The following is a 23,367-nucleotide window of genomic DNA, read 5'->3' on the forward strand; positions in this document are numbered from 1 at the left end:
CAGACAGAATTAGTCTAAATGCATAGCTTTACAAAAAAATATTTCTTACCCGGCAAGATCAGAGTTCACCATTTCATTTTCTCCACACAAAGCAGCTAATACCATAACTAACAAAGGAGCCAAGGTAGGAACAGGAAAAATACATGGCTTTTATTATTTATGAGATTTTCAAATGTTAGTATGCTACAATGTGTTAACTTTTGTCTCTAGTCAATATATATATTATATATATATTTTCATACATTTATATATATGTATATATAGTGTATACTTCTATATACACACATAAATATATATAAAAATGGGCAGCATTCCCAAAACTGTTAACTACCACAACAACAATTTGAAAGGTATTATCAACCTTTCATAGCATCACTTTGGAATCACATCTGCATCACGTTAAAAGCTGTACAGAGTAAGCTGATGACTCCTGCGTTAAAGACCTTAAAATAGGAGACTGAATGCAGAAACTTGAACATAGATTGGATGGGAAATATCAGAAATGCAGAGACAATCTGGAGAGACAGAAACACTGGCATGACAGTCAGCTGCAAAGTTTTCTGAAGATATACCATCAAAAAAACAAGGTTTGAGGAAAATTAAGAGCATCCCAACAACGATTCATGGGTGATGTCATCGAGAGAGAAGAACGGTGAGACAGAAATGTGGAGCATTTCAAAGTCAGGAACAGAGATTCATAACCTTGGAGGGAAGAGTCAACATCTCAACAAAGCGTAAGGCAGCAAAGAAGGGCCCTGGGAGACATAACCAGCTTAATGCAACAGAGGTACAGGATGTAGCAAAGGACAGACACAACAAAGATTCAAGATGTGCCTGAACCAAGCAAGGAAGATGTTTTTCTTCTACTCACTCAGCACTGTTGAGGACACTGTGATCTTCACAGGGCCATATACTCATGAGACCATCATTTTCTGTGTTTCTATGTACTTTCTTTTAATGTTTTAAAAGGCTCTGCTATTTTATCAATTTTTGTTTGACTTTTAAGGAGGGAAATCTAGGCAAGAAAGGACAGGGCTACGAAGGAGGGAAGTCAACAGATCCTGAGATGCCTGCCAACAGGATCTGCACTTAAACCATGCAGTTTTGGCAAAGAACACCCTCAAAATATGATATTTAAAAGTCTTATGGTGTTGGAACATATAATTAAAGCAAAAGGACACAAGTGAACTAAGAATTGATCAACACCAACTTGTATCAAAGTCAGGAGAACGTGTTCCCACAGTCTCAGCCACCTGGTTCTTCCATGCTACGCTGAAAGAAAGAAAAAGTAGCTACCAACTACTTTCATTTCACTGAAGATTATCCCTCTAAAAGCTACAGATCTGTACCAATCTCTGAGAGCTAAAAAAAGCCCAAAACCAACACAAACAAACCCCTAAACTCATAAGAAGTTGCCTTGTACTGCCAGTTTCCAATCCTAGAGCAACATATTAATTGTGATACAAACTTTTATTTCCCCCAGCAATGCCCAGGCTTCACAACAAATGGATAATGAAAACACTTACAAATCAGTATTTCTTGAAGAGCCACAGAACTCACTCCTCAAGAACCGGAATAAATGGAATGACTCAAATCCACTTCCCAACTAGTCACCTCACTGGGGCAAGTCCACTGACCTCGGTCTCTTAAAACTCTTATTTTATAAGTAGTTAAACTAAACCTGTACAACATTTATTCACCAGTTATACCCTAAACAAGCACAGTAACACTCACACACGAAGTTACTCTTACTCTTACTACCTAAATATCTAAATACTTAAACCATTATACAAAACTTGACAGATTTGGGCACAGATTCATCAATTTCCATCAAAAATTTCAACTGATCTCTTAAGAAGTCAACCAAGACTTCTAAAAAGCCAAAGGCAGTGTGATGTGCAACAAGGAACACCAAGCTCCAGGACACGTTCTCGCACCACTCCGCTGGGCACACTGACTTCACTGAAGTCCAGCCATGGCCCATTTAACAGGGTGTACAAGTCCAACGCACACCTCAGCTCAGATTATTTAAGTCCCTGAGAAATCACATGCAAGAGAGAAAAGCATTGTGGATGCAGTCTTCCAGCCTTCCTATCCAATGTCTGAGGATGCTGTCATGGTCCACAAGCAAATACATTTGGTCAGCTCTGCCCAGGAAACATCTACTGAATATAACCCATCACCAGCACGCAGGATCTGCTCAGTAACTGTGGCTGTAGTCTAGTTATGAGGTGTGTGAGGGGAGGGAAAGGACCTGAGCTCTTGCAAGTGTTCCAAATCATCAAGAACATCTTCAATGCATCAGTTAATGACACAAAGACACACCACACGTCAAATAAGGTTCAAAAGTAGGATCAAGGATAAAACAGGAGTATTGGGCAAGAATGGGAAAGAAAAGAAGATATGCCAGCGCAGAAGGTACTATCAAGAGGGTAAAACTGCCGCCTGCTTTTCTGTCCTCAAGTATTAAATAGGGCAACATTTGGCTAGTGGTTCCATGGCATGTAATAGTTCCTCTCAGTCTCCCTCAGTGCTTCTTGTACTCACTGAAGCAGGATAACTGCTTTAACCTACCTGAGAACTCGCACAGCCACCCAGTTGTAGCTGCTGAATACAAGCAAGCCTGGCAGCAGAAAGGAGTAGTACCTCTGACAAGTACTGATGGACGCAAGACCAACCTGGCCAGTCACAAAGTAAGAACCATGAAATCACTGCTTTTGTTCTCCTAATTTATTGCTGTTTCCTTCCCAATAGTGCCACCATGAACTCAATAAGCAGGAAAATAAAAAATGAAGTGATTCATATTTTATCCAGTTTCTTATTGCAATATTTGAAACAGCCAAGCCACCTATCACCAGCTTGAAGACAGAAGTCAAACCAGCACTGAGGCAGCTGGCACAAACTCATTTATTACCAGATAATGCGTCCAAACCTCCCAAACCAACTCCGCAGCCATCAAAGCCACCTCTTTCCTGGACAGTGCCCAGGAATGACTTGCAAATGAAATGCAACCAGATTTATTGCTTCTGCAACCCTGGAAATTTAAGTTACAGAGGTGACATTACATTTTGTTTTGCCAATGCTAATCTAATACCTTTTTGAAGGTGCATATGTTTCACCCTGCTGGCTTCCAACACTGAATTACCAGCTCTGCTAAGCTTCAGAATAAATGAGACGAGCGTGCCCTCTGGGCAAAATCCCTTGTTGTAATCTTTATTCAAAACACACTGCTTCGGAGCCTTGCATGCATTGCCAAAAATCGCCTTGAGGTTTGCTCTTAAGATGGCAATTTGCATATCAACATTTTGCTGCAGAGCTTACCCAATGTCCCCGCTATTATTTTAATACTCAACTGTGGGCGGGCCCCTGAGCGACGCAAAGAAATGCACACTAAAAATACTCCTGCTTTCCCCACCGGCTCCACACATGACCACAGCTAACGCCGGCTTGGATACAAAACCAGGAGCTATGGCATCCATCCGCCTCTCAAGGAGGATGCATAGGCTCCAAAGTGCTCAAAAAACACGCTATGAAGCAGAAAAGTGCCTCTGCATGGATAGAGGAAGGATGCACACAGCAGCCGGAGGAGGAAGACTGCAGAAAGAGCCAGATTTGCAGTCTAGGAAAGCAGAAGAGGTTTATCCAAGCGCAAGACATACTTGGGAAAACACTTCAAGAGGTAATAAAGCAGGCAAGGGAGGCATTGCCTGGGACATGAATTTAAGATGATACTGAGCAGAGGAAGGGAAAGAAATCTCATGCACACAATAGGAGTGATCCCCAGCAAACGCAAGCACAGCCTGATTCATGCCCCAGAAGGGAGATCCCAGTCCCACTGGCAGCACCACGTCAATGAAAGTGCACGAAAAAAACATGGATTGCAGGTTTTTCTGTGCCTTCCTCCCCCTCATCCAGCAAACCCCAGTCTCAGAGGTTGTAATTATTTTTGGCAAGGTGTAAACAGGTCCAGGAAATGAAACTGAAAACCAGAGTTATTTACAAGATGTAATGCAGGGTGCCAGCATCAGAGCCCAGCTACCAAATCAGCAAGTGTAAGGTCACCCCTGTCCCCTTCAGAGAGCAACTTTGCAAAGAGATGTGCAGCCAGCCAGGCAAAACAACCAGCCTCAGTCTGCCCAGAAAGGCAAGTAATGGAAACGGAGCTCAATGAACCACCGGAAAGCATTGCTTCAGACAACTACAAGGGCTTTATCACAGGGCTGGTAAGTTTTGAGATGACATCCATCAAGAAAACATCCACCCAGTCCTTAAGTGACCATGACAAATACCTGCCTCTCTAGGCTGTGGGAGAGCAGCAAGAAAAGCATCAGGTCTATAAGTCTTCCTCCACCAAAGCTGTTGTGGAGGGAATCAGCCAAGGGGCTCTATCTGCATGTAAAAGACTGGTGAAGACCACTCATTGCCTTACACTGAAGGCCACCACCTGCTTCCAAGGATTACTGCCCCAACCCAGGAAGAACCACAGACTTTGAAAAGCAATTCGCTTGCAAAAAGGAAAGCTTTATATTCTCACTTTCCTTTCTGCTGGCAGAGAAAAACAGCAAAACTTGAACCTTCCCAGCAAGAGGATATTGCACCCCAATGGGGCTGAAGAAGCCAGCAGCATCTCAAGCCTGAAAAGCAACCACCAAGGAAAACACAAAAGCTCTTCCTGGTCTTACCAGGAGCCAAAGGAAAAGTGATCATAGAATGATAGAAAGGTTTGGGTTGGAAGAGACCTTAAAAGATCATCTAGTTCCAACCCCCCTGCCATGGGAACAGGCAACTGCCACCAGACCAGGTTACTCCAAGACCCATCCAGCCTGGCCTTGAACACTGCCAGTTGACGTGGCATCCACAACTTTGGGCAACCTGTTCCAGTGCCTCACCACCCTCACAGTAAAGAATTTCCTCCTATTATCTAATCTAAATCTACCCTCTTTCAGCTCAAAACCATTCCCCCTTGTCCTATCACTACATGCCCTTGTAAAAAGTCCCTCTCCAGCTTTCTTGCAGGCCTCCTTTACAGTCAAAACCAAGAGGTGCAGGAAGGCAGGAGACGAGTGCCCCAGGAACAGGAGGACCTCCAGACTGCTTTCTGCACACTCTCTTTAGAGTCTCTGTTCAGATGCCTTGCAAACAGGACTAGGACCCACAGCCCTATTAAAAGGATGACAAACACAATGCATTAGGAAAGGAATCGGACCAAGAGAGAAAAGCAAATCTATAGACCTCAGATCCCATGGGACATTTCTATATAGAGAAGGAAACAAAGGTACATCTGAGAAATGTGCAAAGGAAAAAAAAAAAAACCCATAGCAAAAAAAAAAATAAACAACAAACCAGATCTTTGTTTCCATACACAAAGACGACGATATTTACAATAAACTGCAGGTATTTCCATAAATGGGGGAGCGGACAAAACCAAAGTCAGAATTGAAATCTTTTCCATCGCCTTATGTTTGGGGCAAAGGAGAAGAAACCTATCTGTGTGAAGCTTTAAAGATTATAATCAGAAAAATATCTGTAGTGAGTCTGTCAATCTGCTTTTTTTCAAATTCAAAGGAGAGTCAGTCACAGCATCCTGCTTTACTGTAATTGCAGTACTGTTTACACCACTCACTTAAATGCATTTCCAAGGGATCAGTTTTGGCACTTGAGCAGGATAGCAATCCATTATATTTTTAGAAAAACAACCTATACCTATGAAACTTCCCTGTGATGCATGATCAATACTTAAAGAGGGCTTTGGGAAGCTCACAGTTGTTCTCTATAACAGAAGCATCAGAAAGCTCAGAGGAGCATTTCTGGAGCTTCAACACCCACATTTTGCCACCTACTTCTGTCTTCAGGCACTTGCAATTAACGGAAGCTGAAGGACCTTGACACCAAGAAATGGAGCCACTAACATACAATGGCCTCAACACAACTTTAGGCACACCCATTTCATTATTTATTTTTTTTTGTCGTTGTTGCTTTATTTATCATTAGTGAAAGCATCCTAGTAAAATGAATTGATTTTTCACAGCCACTACAAATCTGAATAGTTTTACAACATGTACATAACCTGTATGTAAAGCGATGTATGATGGTAAGCAGCAAGATGGGCACACTTCCCTGATCACAGCGATGCTTATTTGCTGATCCTGTCTGCACTGATCCCAACCCTCTGTCCACAGTGGCTTTAGCAGAGACAAACCCAACATCTTTAAGTCTTCAAAACAAAAGGAAAAATATCAGAGCATACAGCAATCAAAAACAAAGGCACTGTTATATATGTTAATTTTACTATATGACCTTACGTACTATATTATAGAAATTAATTGCTATTTAAGAAGAAGTATATTCTTATAAGTTTAATTTCTCATACTTTTTCACTGAGTATCTGCTCCTGGTCACTAACTGAAGCAGAATATTTGATGGGACTGACATTAGGGCCTCTCCAGCAGCGACAGGTACTCAGGTAAGACAGCAGCTGGAGATACATCAGGCTGACAACAGAAGAAAGCAAAACATTTGTGAAAGATAAATCACATCTCAAGCTACTCAACAGTATGTTTCAACTTGTATAAATTAGGTATTTTAGAAATTAGGAGGTTCTCATGAAAGTCTAGAAAGCTGATAGTGTCACAGGGGTTCATAAATCACTTGTTATGCAAGGAAAAAAAAAAAAAAAAAAAAAAAGAGTCAAAAGCTGTATTAAGGTTTAGCTCTTGCTTCACTTTGCAACATGGAAAAGCTCAAGATCTGCAGCTCCCAATAGAAGGATGCAGCTACATGGAAGATGGTAAAAAAACAACTTAGATTGATCCACAGCACCTACTCTTATACAGTCATGTGATTAATTTTTTTTATTATTATTAGCTCGGAATAGAAGATGCAGTTCACTGGAGTAAACTTCAAGTTGCTGTAGCTATTACCATTTAAAAACAACACAAAAAAAAAAGTTTCCTTTCTCATTAATAAAGATTCCATGGCAAACAGAAGGGACAAAGAGGGATTTTCAATCACTGGTGGGACACTGAACAGTGCCTGCGCACAACCAGCATTTTAAATAAATAATCTGCATTATCCCCCTTCAAATAAATCAAGCCCACGTACTGGAAAAGGGAGGCTTCAACAAACCAATGGCAAAGTTACGCAAACTCAAGGGATCACTGTCTGCAGCTCCCATTTCCAGGCTGATGAAGTGCAATAAATAGCAAACGAAGAAAATCCTTCATGTACAGCGTTACATTAAACAAGGAGTTACCCAGCGAGTCAGCACAGCTCCTGCAGCCTCATCGTCCTTCCCCATCACCAAACAGATGCACAGCAGCATTTTTTCTCCCCTCTCCAAAATTAGAAGAACTTGGAGCATAACGAGCATCTCCAGGCTGGGACATGGGATGCTGCAAAGCATTTGCTAATAATTCAGCTCAAACATAGTTGCAATTATCTACAATTAGTTGCAACCACTGCTCCCTCTGATAAAAAGCCCTTATTTTAGCCACTAATATGTTTTCCAAACAAACTATTCACATTAAAAATTTCAATACTGGTTATCTAACCAAGCACTAAATCCCAAGAGGAAATGCAATGAGAAGTGGTGTGTTTTTTGCATTAAAAACTCTGCAGGGCACAGGCTGGACTTTTCCTACAGTTAGCTTTGCTAAACTTGAAGCCACCGTTGCACAGCTCACAAACCTGGTGAGACATCAGCCACATTTTCCCCAAACAGACCAGGAGAATTTTGCTTCCCCAAGACATCCCAAAACTGGGGCAACAAGAGCTGGACAGTGAGCACCATTGCACAAGGACTGTGGTCACAGTCATGAGATGCCACATGCTGGTAAATAAATAAGGGAATTTCAGGGGGAAAAAAAAGAAAACGTAAGAAAAGAAGCATCCATGGCTGTATATGCCTCCACTACAGCCCTCCTGAGCTATCTGCTCATATTAAGTTTTTTTACAAAGCAGCCTTTAATAGCAAGTTTGGGAGTTCACTTGTACTATATTCAAGTCTCTAGCATCTCACGCTGCAAGGAAATGGGTTAATTTAAAAATTTGGGACACATCACCTCCAAATCTGCCTGTTTTCCATATGCAGAAAAATGGAGGCACCTGCTTCCTCCATGCAGAAGTATCACAAGAAGATTCATTATAAACTGGAAAAAAACAAAGCAGCAAGCTTCAGCAATGAGGATGATCAAAGCCCCTCACAGAAGAAGAAAATACTTTATTTTAAAGAAATAAGGACTATGGCAACCTACAGCACAACAGTGTTAGAATAAAATCATACAGCATGGCTGTCACCTGCACTATTTTGCTCCATGCACCAGATGACAGGAGTCCTACAGGAGAAGGGGGAGGGGGGGAACCCTACAAACATGGCCAAGTCATTTAAGACTATAGTCATAATAAAGGTAGGCAGCATGGGAAGAAGCACAAATAAAGTCCCTGATAACCTCAAGGAATAAATAAATAAATATATCACTGTTTTGCAACATGTGGCTTTGCAGCAGGGGCAACAGCAGAACAAGAACAAAACAAACGCTACACAATGAGGAGTATAAAACATTTTGCAGTTATTTTGCAGTTATTTCTGCTTTTATTTAGGGAAGAGACAACAGAGACAGGAAAGAAATCACAGCCTAACACCACACAAACATTTACCTTGTTTAAAAAAAAAAAAAAAAAAAAAAAGGTAAAAAGTTAATTTACTAAAAAAAACCCTAAATATAGGTATTGCAGCCCAGTTCAATTTCATTCAAGGAGAAGCTAGAAAATGTTTTGCAGATTTTGTTTGCAGTATCCCAGCAGATGAGCAGCCAACACACCTAAACTGCCCTTGGTAGGTCTTCTCCCCAGAGCTCTGCATCCCAACAAAAGAGCATTAAAACACCTGTGCTGATACAACACTTCTCCTGGTTTTTTGAACCCATCTTCAGCATATTTTTAAAAATGCAACTGATCACCAATGCAATCTTCACTTCCTAATGGTGCTGCCAGCAAAATGGATATGGGAAAAAGCAATAATCCACCCTGCCCTTTTATTTTTAGTTAAGTGCTATTTTTTCCATCAGAAACACAGAAGAGCAGAGATGTGCCCATGCTCTACAACAAAGAGATGGCACCTGCCTACTGAATTTCCTGACTAGTGACACTATAAAGAAAAAGAAGTTTTAAATAGAAACCTCCCTGCAAGTGTTAAATCAGATTAATTTAACTCTTTTGCATTATTTTAATCTTACCATCATTTGCAATGCAAGCAGGAAAAAAAAACCCACCAAAAAACAACAAAAAACAACCACAACACAGTAGGATTCTTATCTTGACCATATTCCTTTGGAAACGCAGTGTATTATTAAAAATCACAAATAACCTTTCTGACAGTAACTGACACACACTTCTAGCTCCTCTGCAGTAGGGCAACAGCACGAAATTCATATTACTTTTATAGTTTTCTGGGCATTTAACATCAAGTGATGGGCACAAGCTTCCTTCATTCCTTGTAATGCTTAATGCTGCTGCTGGCAATGCCAACCCAAGTTTGAGGACAGATTTTGTATTTGCACGTGTCAAAAAATATGTGTTTTATTCTTTTGCAGCAATTTGAAGGGTTGCTGATGCTGTTGAAGGACAAGCTTTGCAGTATTTCCCCAACAAGCGCTGGCAGGAAGCTCCGACGCTTCGGTTTGCAAGTAAAGTTCATGCTTGAATATCGGGATGAAAATTAGACCAAATGTACCATGCTGTAGACAAACACATCCGCTCCCGTGGTCAGGAAGGCACCACCAACCATGTCATGGGTGGAAGGACCAGTCCTCCATCCATCTGGTCTCATGGATATCAGACCTGGGTGAAAGTCCTCTCCAGTACAAGCAGCCTTTGCCCCGATGATGGTGACTCAAACCCTACATAAGACACAGGCAGAGGCTCCTCCTGCCCACACAAAGCTCTTGGGTGTCACGGATTTCCATTGCCCCCTACAGGACCAGGAACCATCAGAAGGTTCATAAAAAGCCAAGCAAGAGCCACCTACCCACCCCGCCACCCAAACTAGCTGAAGTGTAGGTAGGAGGACAACAAAGATGGGAAAAGTAAATTAGATTTTTTTGAACGCTCTTTCCATTTTCATCTAGCAGAATGTGTTTATGGCACAGGCAGGGAACTGAAAGTATTATTTTTATCCTGATATTATTTACCCTTTCACACTTGCTATTTAAATATCTCTGAATTCCCAGAAGAACCAGCAATTCAAAATACCATTTGATATATATTTATAAGCAAGGGGGAGCACAGACTCATTCATTTTCAGCTTGCCTACTTTTTTTTTTTAAATTAGATTTTAAGTGCTGTAATATCGATGTGCAGATTTATCAAGACACAGAAGTACTATTTCTCTTCCACTCTCAGTAAAGAGTCTCCAGCCCCAGCACAGGCATCTTGCTGTCTGGGAGACCCAGTCACACTGGAGAATCATGTGGTGAGGAGCAAATGATGAGAGGTTTAAAATAATCATTAAAAATAAAAATCAGGAGCTGTGAGAAAAGGAATTAAGTTTCTTGCACAAGAGAGGATGGGAATAAAATACTTTATTATTAAAATCTCTCTTCTACCAGTCTCTGTAGCCAACCTCAGCTAAATAGCTTGCAGTCGTTGCACAAGAGACAGCTCTGCATGCCAGGAAAACTGCAGCAGTACAGGGTTATACTGTGAAACTCCCTTGAACCAAGCAATTGCCAACACCCTTCTAGGACGGAGACATCGCACCCGAAAGCTCGGTTGTGTTTAGGCAAGATGGCAGGAGGAAATGGGGATGGCGATCTCAACCAGGAGCCAGGATTGCAGCAGGACGCACAGTTGCGCTGCTCAGCCTCTTCGATGTCCATCAAAGCCACATCAGTGGTGGCTGTGTTAATTTTTAATTGCATTAATACACACAAGCAAACCAATGAGGCAGGAAGCTTTGGAGAAAGCACTAATCATTATTTGTTGCTCAGCTGATGGTGGGCGAGGGGATCAGCACACCATTAGCACCCTGGAAAAGGCCCAGAGACCGACCTGGAGATGGATGAGCAAGGTTATCACAGCTGGAGAAAGAGCAGGAAGGCATCAAGGGGCCAGACAGCAGCTGGCCTGAGTCATCGATGATTTAAAGACCTGAACCATCTGCACTGGCTCCTTAGACCAAGGCAATACAGAGACCAACAAGGCAGGACAGGACATTGCATAGTCACAGCCCCACTGCAAAGGGAAATACCTGCCTGGAAAAAGGGGTAAACACTGGATAAAATACACACCTTATTGCTATTCGATGAAAATAAAAATAAAGGGGGGGGGGGGGGGGGGGAACCACCCTCCTAGTTCAGTGCAGCCTTCCCAGTGCCAGTCCACACATGACACAGCTAATAAACTTTTAGTATTTAGCAGGACAAAGCACAGAGAGCAACACTTCAGACCACGGCCCCACGCAAGTGTCATACCCGGGTTTGCAAACAGACAACAGCTTGTTTATGTGGTGCTCTCAGACACCAGATCCATCTCAAGCTGCAAATGTCACGGAACACTTCAAATGCAAACAAGCAGAGGTTTTGCAGCATGGCTTCAGCGTGACGGTGGAAGAATGAAAGCGTGCTTTTAGGTTTCCAAACCCTTTGCTTTTTGATATGCACACAAAGACACTGAGCAGTTCAGTGGAAACACAAGATTTCCCCAGCGAAGTCCACTCCAGCACCAGATGCTGCAGGTTAATTGTACCACACAGCTAGGGTGAACTTTTATTAAAAGCTTCAAAGCACAAACACTTTGAAGTACAAAAGCAACAAAAAAAGTTTCTGCAGTCAGGCAAGGACTACTGCAGAAAGCGGCACTTTACACATTTAAAAGTAGTTTTATTTCTTCTCCTTGCATTCGCAAGTCCACCTCACTGACTTATTTATGGCTAAAGCTTCCTGAATTACCTTGGCACAAAAAAAAAGAAAAAAAAAAAAAAGTACCTTATACTCTATGTGAGACTAAAACTGAGCCAAATTTAACTACAAAACAGGTCTTAGAGCAGTTCCCAATGTCACCATTGCACTGGAGATCAACACATCAAAGTTTCATTGCGTTAGGCAACCACCAGACAGTGTCACAGTGACTGGCGGTGGCAAAGTGGGCGCAGGGACCTCCCATCTTCGCCTGGTCACTGGCCACCTGGAACACACGCTCTGCCCTTGGGAGACCACAGCACCCTGTGCCAGGCCAGCCCTGTCCCCATGCCACACACAGACAGACCTGTCCCCAGGCCAGCCCTGTCCCCATGCCACACACAGACAGACCTGTCCCCAGGCCAGCCCTGTCCCCATGTCACACACAGACAGACCTGTCCCCAGGCCAGCCCTGTCCCCATGTCACACACAGACAGACCTGTCCCCAGGCCAGCCCTGTCCCCATGTCACACACAGACAGACCTGTCCCCAGGCCAGCCCTGGCCCCATGTCACACACAGACAGACCTGTCCCCAGGCCAGCCCTGTCCCCATGTCACACACAGACAGACCTGTCCCCAGGCCAGCCCTGTCCCCATGTCACACACAGACCCTGTGCCAGGCCAGCCCTGTCCCCATGTCACACACAGACAGACCTGTCCCCAGGCCAGCCCTGTCCCCATGTCACACACAGACAGACCTGTCCCCAGGCCAGCCCTGTCCCCATGTCACACACACACCTGTGCCAGGCCAGCCCTGTCCCCATGTCACACACAGACCCTGTGCCAGGCCAGCCCTGGCCCCATGTCACACACAGACCCTGTCCCCAGGCCCGCACGCGCCCCCACACACATACACACTCGTACCCAGGCCGCCTCCCGCGCAGGGCCACCACGTCCCCAGGTGACACACACGGCCCCAAGGCGGGACCGCCGTGTCCCTCGCACAGTCGCGCGCGCCGGGGGGGGGGGGGGGGAGGGGGGAAGAGGGGCGGGGAAGGCCCGGCACGCGCCCTCACCTGTCGCCGCGCGCCCGTCGCCGCGAGGCTGCGCCCTGCCGCCGGCACCCAAACATCACGTGACCGCTTCGGCCCGCCCCGCCCGCCGGAGTCCTCAGCCCGCAGGTGGTGCCGGCCGCGGGCACCACCCCGCACTGCAACTCCCGGCTGGCACCGCGGAGCCGCGTTCCGCCCCCTGTCCACAGCGGCCAATCCGCGAAGGGGACGGCAAACCCCGCCCACAGTCGTCCCGCCCACCGTCCCTCCGCGCCAGCCCCGCCCGCGCCTCCCTCAGCCCCGCCCGGCCGGGGCTGTGGCGGGGTTCGTCCCTCAGCTCCACCGCCCGCTCCACTCCCCCTGACCCTCCTCCGCCCCCCCCCCCCTCCTCCTGCCCCTATGTGGGGATGCGCCAGACGCCGTGCGGGATGCCGGGTCCCGCCTTCCTCCTAAAGCCGCGCTCCCCAAGGCGGGCTTCCCTTGCCTGAGGCCCGCCTGTCTGCACCCCCCCTCAGCCGCCTGTACCGCCACAGGTGCCCGGCTGCTCGTCCGCTGCCCGGGCATTCCCCTGCCCAGTCCCCTCCGGCCTGTGAGGTGGCAATGTGCTTCCCCTGCCGTCCTAGCACCGTCCCCTCTGTCCTGCCGTAAGCCACCAGCCCTGGCACTCCCCTCCTATGTTCCGTTACTGAGAGCAGCGGCCCCATGATCTCGGCTACCTTCCCTCGAGCGACCGGGCACAGGGACCCGTCCAGCCGCTGAGGAGCCCCGGGCTGGGGCTGTGGGGGCATCCCAACACTGGTTGGGATGCGATTGGGATGTGGTTAGCCTGTGGGGAGGGTGGGACTGGCAGCGGTGGTGCTCCCTTTGAATTCCTCAGCTGTGGACCCCTCAGACTCCAGCCCTGGCCTGGACGAGCCAAGTCTCCTAAGATCATGAACAGATACTCTTGGAGAGCAGCGTAAGCTCTTTGAGGACAGGTTTGTGCCCTTCTTTGTAGTCGTACAGTGCCTAGCACGCAGGAACAGAAAGAAATAAATAAAAATCACTGACTCACTGCTACTAAAGCTGCTAGTGCTGTTCAAAACACCACAGATTGCAGACCGAGACTGGAGGAGATTGACCAAAAAAGTGCTTTGATAGAGCAGTTTAACACACAAGGTGTTTGCCCAGCACACACCCTACCTGGGAGGGGTTTGCTTCTTGTTTGTGAAGTGGCAGCAGCTTTACTTGATGGTTGGTTTTGCAAAAGGAGTTATAAAGCAAGCGTTTTCTTGATAGGGCCTTTAAACAACAATTCATTTTAACAAGGGGTTGACAAGCCAGCTGTTTTTTTCAGAAATGTAGTTCTGCACCAGTAGCCCTGCTAAAAAAAGCTTTGAAAGGGCTGGAGGGGCCACCTGAGCCTCCATAAACTTCAGGATTTTACAGCACCAAACTGCTATCAGAGCAGTTTCCTCGATCTTTTGCTGCATTGATAATCATTTATTTCTGTGCGACTCTAACAAAAAACCCTTAGGAAAGGGGACATAAAAATGCATTGATAACGAAATACAGCTGTCTTCTTGCCATCTGCAAAATCCTCTGACTGCAGTTACATGTGCAACACTGTGTCTCGCTGGATGTTTTTTGAGGGGAGGTATGGGGACGAAGGAAGAGCAGGTTAATCCTGCAAGAAGCATAGATTACGATTCAAAACCACTGTGCAAAATTTTCAGTAAAAATCATATTTACTTCCAGTATAAGTCTCATGAAAGTAAATAAGAAACGAAATATATAAACATGTGCCAATATAGGACAGATAAAGTATTCCAAGGGACAGCGATCATAAAAATTACAATGAGATAAAACTCATATGATTGTTTTGGTTTGCAGCCTGCATCTTGCTGGTTTTGCATTTTGTAGCTGAAGAAATACTGCTTAATCAATAAGTGTGTTATTCATGCAATAATAAGGCTGTGCATTCTCTCAGGACATTTTTCTTCTGAGGGATTTGGGCTTTTGCAATCCTTTGTATTGTGTGCATCAGGACTGGTTCTTGTTATTACCAGTTGCTTATTGATCGTTACAGCTCTCAAAAGGAGCAAGGGTAGGTTCTTGGCATGGTATAGAAATCAGACTTTTAACGTAAGCAGGCAAGGCATCTTGCATCAGGGAAGATGGCACTTTCCCTGAATTAAGAAAAAAAAAAAAAAAAAAGGAAACAATTAACAGCTTTGTTCCATCCCACAGCAATTGCATCTATAAATCTGAAAAATACACAGTCAGCTATATGGGGATCAAAAGCCCTAAGGGCCAAAACTTTATTTAAACAATTTAACCTTCATGTTTGTCATCTTTTCCTGGGAGGAAGTTGCCCATCTGCCAGCTGCTGCATGGCGTTTCCCAAGGTGGAAGCAGTGATTTCATTCCAGGGTGAGCAAAACTCACAGAGGTCAGACCTGCATACCTGGAGAAGTTTGGCAAAGGTGACTCAGGGGTGAAGTTGTCGGCATGTTTTTCCTTTGGAGAACTCCCTGATTCTTTCACAAAGATGAAAAGGGATGCATCAGAAGATCTCCACCTGAATTTAAATAAACTCAGCAATGATGCTTTCACCTCTTTCCTGCTGAGCTGATTATCCAGTTAGGCTGAGTCTGTCTTTAGGGGATTTCTTCCATTCTTTGGAAGGAGTTTCCTTTTGGCTCTCTAGTTTGTTTTGTGAATCATCTTAATTCATAACCATTTAATAGATATGCTATTAAAGTATTTATAGAAAGGTTGTCCTGTTGTCCTTTCTGTTACTTTTTCCCAAGCTGTGTTTATTTGGTTTCACTAGAATGATGCCTGCTGGCTTTTCATCAATCTCTATTGCCACTGCCATTTCTTTATGTCATCTAATGAGTTTCTTTGACATATAATAAAGCAAGTCATGCTCTTATGAAAACATTATCAAGGATTTTATAGAAAATTATAAACTATGGTAGTCAAATATCTTAGAGAATATTAAAAGAATTATATCTCTCCTATTGAATTTCAGTTTAAGAAAAAAAAAATATAACAAACATGAATTTGTGCTACATCCTATTACATACTTACATATAACCCAGTGGGGTTTCATTCCTATTAACTATTGCAGGACTTTTCCACAAAGCAGGAGAACACAAAAAATAACTTGCATAACCCAGTGGGGTTTCATTCCTATTAACTATTGCAGGACTTTTCCACAAAGCAGGAGAACACAAAAAATAACTTGCATAAAAAAGTAAAGATTGTCATGTGCGTTTCTTAGGCTGTGATTTCTTTTGTGATCTTAACATAACTTCTTATAAAATCAAAGCTACTATTAATTTCTCTCCTGTTTTGGATTAACTGGCAGTGTTGATAGGTTCAGGAAAAGAGAGATAATTAAATTACATATCACAAGAAAGCTTCAATGGCTGTTTAATTTATCCCATTAGTGCACAGTTGCTATGTCACTCCCAATATCCATGTAAACACACAGCAAAGCTTTTCTGAAACAGCAATAAGGGAAGCATAAAGAACAACATCACTGCAATAACATGAAGGAGAAAGCCTGAAAACTTCTCTGGACTATGTACAAATAAATATTTCCAGATTTTACAATAGTCCAGGGACTATTTATTTAGAGTAGTTTTTCAACTTTTGTGCTTAAGTTTCCATGTATTTTTTTTGTTTGTTTTTTGGGGGGGAAACTCAAAAAAAAACACCAAAAAACCAAGAAACCTTCTTTTCAGAAGTTTCTTTCTCAGTTTTCTCCAATTTATTTTCAAATGTCAATGAGAAATTACACCCACACCCCGATTACTACCTCCTTTTGCTACTTTCTCCTGCTAATTTCAGTATTTGGCCTGGGGTTGCAGCATTTCTGAAAACTGCTAAACAAAATATAGCTGTTTTTTTTAGCAGTACTTAACTTTTCAATCCTGGATTAACTGGACAATTGCAGAGTTGAAAGAGTACTTTTTCCTTTGGTAAAAAAGTTGTTTTCCATTCAAATGGCTTATATACCAAACCAGTCAACTGCAAGGAGCACAGGAACAAATAGAAGTTAGTGTGAATGCTTCACAAAAACAAGGCTGATTCTTATTTCCAGAGATCCATGACGGTTACCCAAGATTCCCTGAAAACAGTGCAGCTTGGAGAGTTTATCACAGCATATCTGTATATTGTTACCTGTGAGCTATTTAATAAAAAAGATATTATAACAACAATAAAAAGAGGCTGGAGAATGCCAGCCAATCCCTGAACAACCTTATTTCAGTCTATTTAAAGTCCAAGAGAGACTTGAATTTCGGGACCTAACAGGTTCTGGCATAAAACCGATGTTTACATTAAGCACTGCAATGGCAGCAGTACCTGTCCCAAGCTGGTGACTATCCGGCAGGTCCAGTACGTCACAAGGCAGAACCAAAAGCCGTAACAAGCTGATTTTCACTACTCTGCACTGCATTCCTAAATCAGTTACACCTGGCTATGTCTGCAATAGCTGCGGATTTTAGTGGCGTTATGCCTGGATTTATCTTGGCATCGCTAGCTTTGACCCTTCCTTTTCTAGAAACTTATTGTTGTGCCTGAATTAGGAAAATAAAAGCCCCAAGCCAATAAAAAACACTTTGTATCTGAGGCAGTGATAAGTCAGTCACCTCATCAATAAAGCGTGTCTGATACTCTCAGTAATCCCAGTGATCAGCTTTGCTTATATGGAAGCTGGAGATATTAAGCTCCTCACCACTCTGAGCAGGGATGACAAGTGACAATTGAAACTAATGTTGACAGAGCTAAAGGGGTACATGCTGAGTGCGACAGATGTAACACAATGGAGAGGGAACAAGGCTAAACCAAGCTGGTGGGGAGGAAAACTTGGAGGTTGGAACAAATCCCTCATTCTGCTTAATGACAAAACACCACTGATAATTTGCTCGGTTCAGTAATGCAGTTCCTGCTGCACCTGGATAATCAGGAGGAAAAGAGTGCCTGATGTAGAGGAGCCATGGTACAGGAGTTACAGTTATGAAGGATGCAAGGAGAGCATCACAGAGAGTGAACTAAGGGAGGTTTAGAGATTTCAGCTCTTGAAGTCATAGTATCTAGTTCTTCCATATGACATCTTAGGGCATCATGGTATCCAAAGCACAACTGAAAACCTGCTTTTTATGATGGACTTGTGAAACAAGTAAATGCATCATGCAAAACAAGGAACCCTGAAATACAATAAGGAAATTATCTGGATTAAAAATGTTTATTTCAGGTTCGATTCTACAAACATAAATGTTTGTTTTATTGCCTGGTTTTAAGGCTAAATTCCCACTACCAGGATCAAGTCTCTGTTTGGTTACTGTTGCTAGAACTGCAGTTGCTACCATTAATTAGTCAAGAATTGTACTTTCTGCCTCTAGTCTCATCTAGTTAATAGGTTTTATCCCAAATTAAATATTTTGGAAGGAAGAAAATATTATTGTTTTCTACACTTTTGTGCTACATGTCTCACAACAGATTCCCACTCTGTTCAGTATGCAAGTGCCACTGCACAATAATTTTAAAATAATAATTCTATACTATGAAGTGTAATAAAATATTAAGTTTCAGAAAGATATTTTTTTAAATGACCAAAGGCAAACACTAGGTTTTGGGGATTCACTGACAAAAGAAAATGTACTTTTCAGTGTTTATAAGGACTCATCTGAACTTCCAAGCTTTTCATCCACACTGTAAGACAGCAAGAGATAGTCCATGAACAACAGCAAGAAATATCCATGATCTAGACAATGTAATTACAAACACAGATTGAAAGGGATGAGCTTGTTGAATCTAGAAAATAGAAGATCTGGGGAAATGGGAGTAACTTCTCAGATCTATGAAGAATTGCTGCAAATAGAAACAAAACACTATTCTCCATGCTGCCAACTAAGAAGCAATTGGATATTGGCTTGGATTGCTGGGAGAAGATTTAATTTAGATATGAAAAAGTGCTATCCAATATTAATGACAGTAAAGCACTTGTACAAACTACCTGGGAAGGCCTGGACTTGCTGCTGGAAATTTTCAAAACCAGATTGAATCACAAGTCATCTGTGGAAGTGTTTTACATGATGATTCAGACAATTTTGGGGATAAACAAAATGATCCCATGAAATCTCTCCCTGCCCTATATATTCTGTCATTTGGGAAATGTCAGGGGGAAGGGCTGTATCAATTAAGCCAATAAGAAATTGAAAACAATTCTGTTTTCACATAAGATTTGTTTTTTAAAAAAATCAGTGTTGCTTCAGACCCAGGTATATTTAACCCATCTCCTTCTACCATCACCCACAAATGGATGCCAAAAAAGTAAGACAAGGGAGATGTTTATGACCATTCTACCAGTTTCCAACTATTCTCGGCTCAGGGATTTCCTGACCCTGTTTTGATCCTCACTGATTCCTTCTTCCAGCTATCCACCCACATTTAAGCCCATAAAAATGTACATTCATGTTTTTCATGTCTGCTAATTGCTGTATGAAGGACCACCACCTTTGTTTTATTTTGAACCCCATGAGATTCATATGAAGACAGTAGTCCTCACGCTAGAAGAAACTGAATTGTTGCTGCTACCCTCTGCTTCCTGCCTTTGAAAGATTGTTCATCTTGGTCCAGACCAGATAAGAGAATAGTTTTGTCCCATGGCTGCTTATTTCATAGAATCACAGAATCAAAGAATGTTTTGGGTTAGAAGGGACATGGGCAGGGACACCTTCCACTAGACCAGGTTGCACAAAGCCCCATCCAGCCTGGCCTCGGACACTTTCAGGGACGGGGCATCACAGCTTCTCTGGGCAACTGGTTCCAGTGCCTCACCACCCTCACAGTAAAGAATTTATCTCTTATATCTAACCTAAAGGTACCCTCCTGTAGTTTAAAACCCTTATCTTAAAACTCCTATTGTTAAAGTCTTTTTGGGGAAATCCAAGAACATTTTAGTTACTGGGTTATTGATCTCCACAAGCCTGTTAACCCATTAAAAAAAATCAAGAGATCTGTAAGGTGCAATTAACCAGAAGTAAAATCTTTTTACCTTACTTCATCAAAGTTTCAGCTAATTTGTCTGGTTCAGTTGTCAAGTTTGTAAATTTGTAGTTCCCTGGATTTCTCCTGGATCCTCTCCAGTCTTCACATACCAGGGAAGTTTTAAGGGAAACATTGCACATTGGTGTTAATAATTCAGGTATTTAATTTTTTATTTTCTGTTAAACTCATGGGTAAATACATCTAGCCCTGCTGTTTTGTCTTGTGTTTATTTTCTCCTTTTAATCTGTACCTTTAGTTTGATTTCAGGCAGGCTCTTTGCTGAATCCTTTCCTCAAAGAGCCTGGGATGTTTATTGCTCTGTTTCTTCTGTAGTAAACCCCAGTGCACAGAATTGACTTGGGTACTCTGCAGTGACCTTTTTTCTGCTAGTGATTCTTGTATACAGTTGCTATCAATTGGTCTTACAGGCAGGCTTTTCACTCCTGATGTGTTGAAAGAAAAAATTAATATTAGTGTTGTTTGCTTTCATTTCTTGCTCCTCATTCTCCTTTGGCCTGCCTTGTTATATTTTTACTTTTAATCTGCTGGAGTTCCTGAATCTGTTTGCTTTTTTTGGATACAGTTAGCTTTTTGAAGGATGCCTTCTCATTTCTGGTAGCAGCCTTTACGTTCCTGTTCAACTGTGCTGGCTTACTTTTTTCTCCAGGCTTTTTTAAGAGAAAAAACAGCGGTACACCAGTGGCATGTTTCCTACTCAACACCTTTCAGTACTTGTCACTGTCAACACCTGTAAGGATTTAATTCTTCTGACTTCCCCTTTCAGGTTTTTTTTTTTTTAAGAGCTTATCTTTACGTGGTCCTGTTGCTGATTTTGAACAAACCTTTCATGGACTGCTCAGCCCCTGTTTCTCCCATAGGGATGTTGATGCAAGGGTCATTGTGGAACCTGCTGGAGGATGTTGACTTCATGATGAGTTTTTGAACTAGATTTTTTTATCAACCAGGGGTTACATATCTTCTTTGGGGATCAGTAGCCAGCTGCTCCTTCAGACTCAGATGTGGCCTTTGCTCACTCTCCATGGAGGTAACTGAAGTCACCCAATACACTTTTATTTCCTGCCTTTCCAACCTTCCCCCCCCCCCCCCCCCCCCCCCCCCCCCCCTTAGCATCAGTCAGTGCCACTGTACTGGTGAGCAGTAGGGTCTATTGACCCAAGGCTGTATTGTTCCTTCTTGGCCTGGAGTTTCAATTCATAGACATTCTTGATGAGGTGTTTTGCTCTTTCTTGGCAGTGAATGGCTTATCTGATATAGTTATATAGTTTGCCTTTAACTGTTTTCCTTCCACCAAGTTTTTGATACATGTATATCCATTTCTTCATTCATGCTTCGTTTTACTGTCTCTGTTCCTGCAGTTTCCAGCATTTGCGTGGTAACACACATATTGCCACTTTAGTTCCTGTCTTGACAACCTTTTCAAATGTCAATCCAGTTGTTTTCCATTTTCTGTTTTATAATTTACTTCCTGTGACCTCTTCTTCATTGAGGTGTACCTCTGTTTGTGTCTTTGTCTTTAGAAATGTCAACCCAAACCCGATACTCTTGTGTACCCATTGGTTTCCCTCACTCCTTGCTTTAGAAGCTCACTCACAGCCTCCTCGATTTTAAGTGCCAATGCCTCAGATGAAATCTGTCTCTCCTATACTGGCTTTCAATGCTCCACATATGTCAAATGAGCATGAAACCATCTTACATTCATACTCCGCCTTTCCACCACTTTCCCTGGACCTGCAAGAGATAAGGGAGCATTTCAGAGAACATTACCATAGAGCTCCTTCTTTTGTTTTCTTTTCCAGGAGCTTAAATCTTGCCACCACAGACAGCATCTCCCTTGCCTGTGTCATTGATACCCATTTGGGCCATGACCCCAGATTCCTCATCACTTGATTCTTCTAATCTTCCAACTACCTTTGCATGTTTTAACAAAAAATGCCATTGTCTGGCATTCTCTAATCCCTTTAATAGGTGATAACTTCTTTCCTGATCCTCCAAACATCTTAATTTTTCTGTCCTCTTGAAAATGGTCCCAGTATCTTATTGATGAGTGTTTCTGCATGATTTCTCTGGAGGAAGTGAAGAGGGGGCCAAAAACAAATTTTAGGAAAAAATTTTACATGATAATGAAACAAGAACCTTCCAACATGGTTTAGACTTTGTGATGACCTGGAAAGGAGGCAAAGTGAGGGAGGTTTAAGAATATTCAACTGCAAAGCCCAAGAGCATATGCTTTAATTAAATTTAGCAGCTTGAATCAGCTCCTCCTCTCCCATCTGAATGGCTGGCAGATAGTCTGTGATCATGGAAATATGCTTTCCTTTGCCCTTATTTATGTTACTAAATTTCTCCTAAAATTTCTCAGTGTCGTGACTGCACATAGCAATAGTGGGAGCAAGAAATAAGACAACAAGATATCACATAGACCCACACAAAGCACTTTGGCTAACAAGGTGCTCATAGTACAGGTTGCCAGTACTGATTGGATCTCTTGATGCTTCTAGCACTGGAGATGAGATCCACATTAAGAAATTTTAGCAATAAGGTCCTATTTCATAAGGAAGATTGGGATGATTACTCTACAAAACTATCTGCAACAAGGTTTCTTGGGGCTTTTTAGGCACCTTTGTCCATAAACACCAATGCTTTTGCTGTTAAATGTTAGATATTTTAATATTTCTCCTGTGCATATCCAGAGGTGCTGCTGTCTCAGTGGAGCTGAGCCATGCCTTCCCAAGAACTTCATGAGATTCATGTCATTGGCAATCTTTTCTCAAACACTCTGGTGAAGCTCATCTCAAAAGCATGTTCTGGGTGCATGTAATGATCACCAATGACACCGTCCTGACTGTCTATTAAGGAAAAATCTGTCCTTTTTGTAATAGAATAGGGATTAGCTTGCTTGCTTAGGAAGTGGGTGGCTTCGGCTCAAGTCTCTCAAGTTGGGAGCTTTCCAATCTACCATTCCCATGTCCTAGAAAAATGTGCTAATCATGCAGCTGGGTTAAAGCTGCTTTCTATCCTGCTAGGCAAAGCTGTGCCTTTGTGCAGAAAAAAGGCCTTCAAGCTTCATAAAGCCAATGAAGGAACAGCCAAAAAGAAACATGACATTGTAGCTCATTAAAGAGGGAATCCTAGGCAACCTCTTGGTAGAGAGGGTAGAAAGGGTGTAAAGATGTACTGCAGAGGACACTTTAAAGTTAAAACAAAACACTCGTGTTTGACATAAAGAAGAAGGAGGCAATGGGTGCAATTTGCTTTAATTTCCCTAATCCTTGTTTTGAAGAGCTTTTTTCCTGGAGGGTGTCCCCCCAAATAATAGAGGTTACCTCCCTTGGTGGATGCCCTTTGTAACATTGCT

The 23,367-nt window shown here is 42.8% G+C and overlaps 1 protein-coding gene across 7 annotated transcripts in view; it reads right to left on the reverse strand.

Annotated features, from left to right (window-relative positions):
- TSNARE1 (t-SNARE domain containing 1) overlaps positions 1–13,057 on the reverse strand; it is a 506,791-nt gene extending 493,734 nt beyond the window's left edge. For 5 of the 7 annotated variants that reach the window (XM_040587253.1, XM_040587255.1, XM_040587249.1 and 2 more), the window contains exon 1: positions 12,972–13,057. The gene's annotated coding sequence lies outside the window, so the exon portion shown is untranslated. Of the gene's footprint in view, positions 1–12,819; positions 12,889–12,971 lie in introns of those variants that run through there. The other 2 variants (XM_040587252.1, XM_040587250.1) reach the window with 2 other exon arrangements.
- Positions 13,058–23,367: the final 10,310 nt, after the last annotated feature.

The sequence above is a fragment of the Falco naumanni genome, chromosome 3 (genome assembly GCF_017639655.2).
Source record: "Falco naumanni isolate bFalNau1 chromosome 3, bFalNau1.pat, whole genome shotgun sequence".
NCBI classification, from domain to species: Eukaryota; Metazoa; Chordata; class Aves; order Falconiformes; family Falconidae; genus Falco; species Falco naumanni.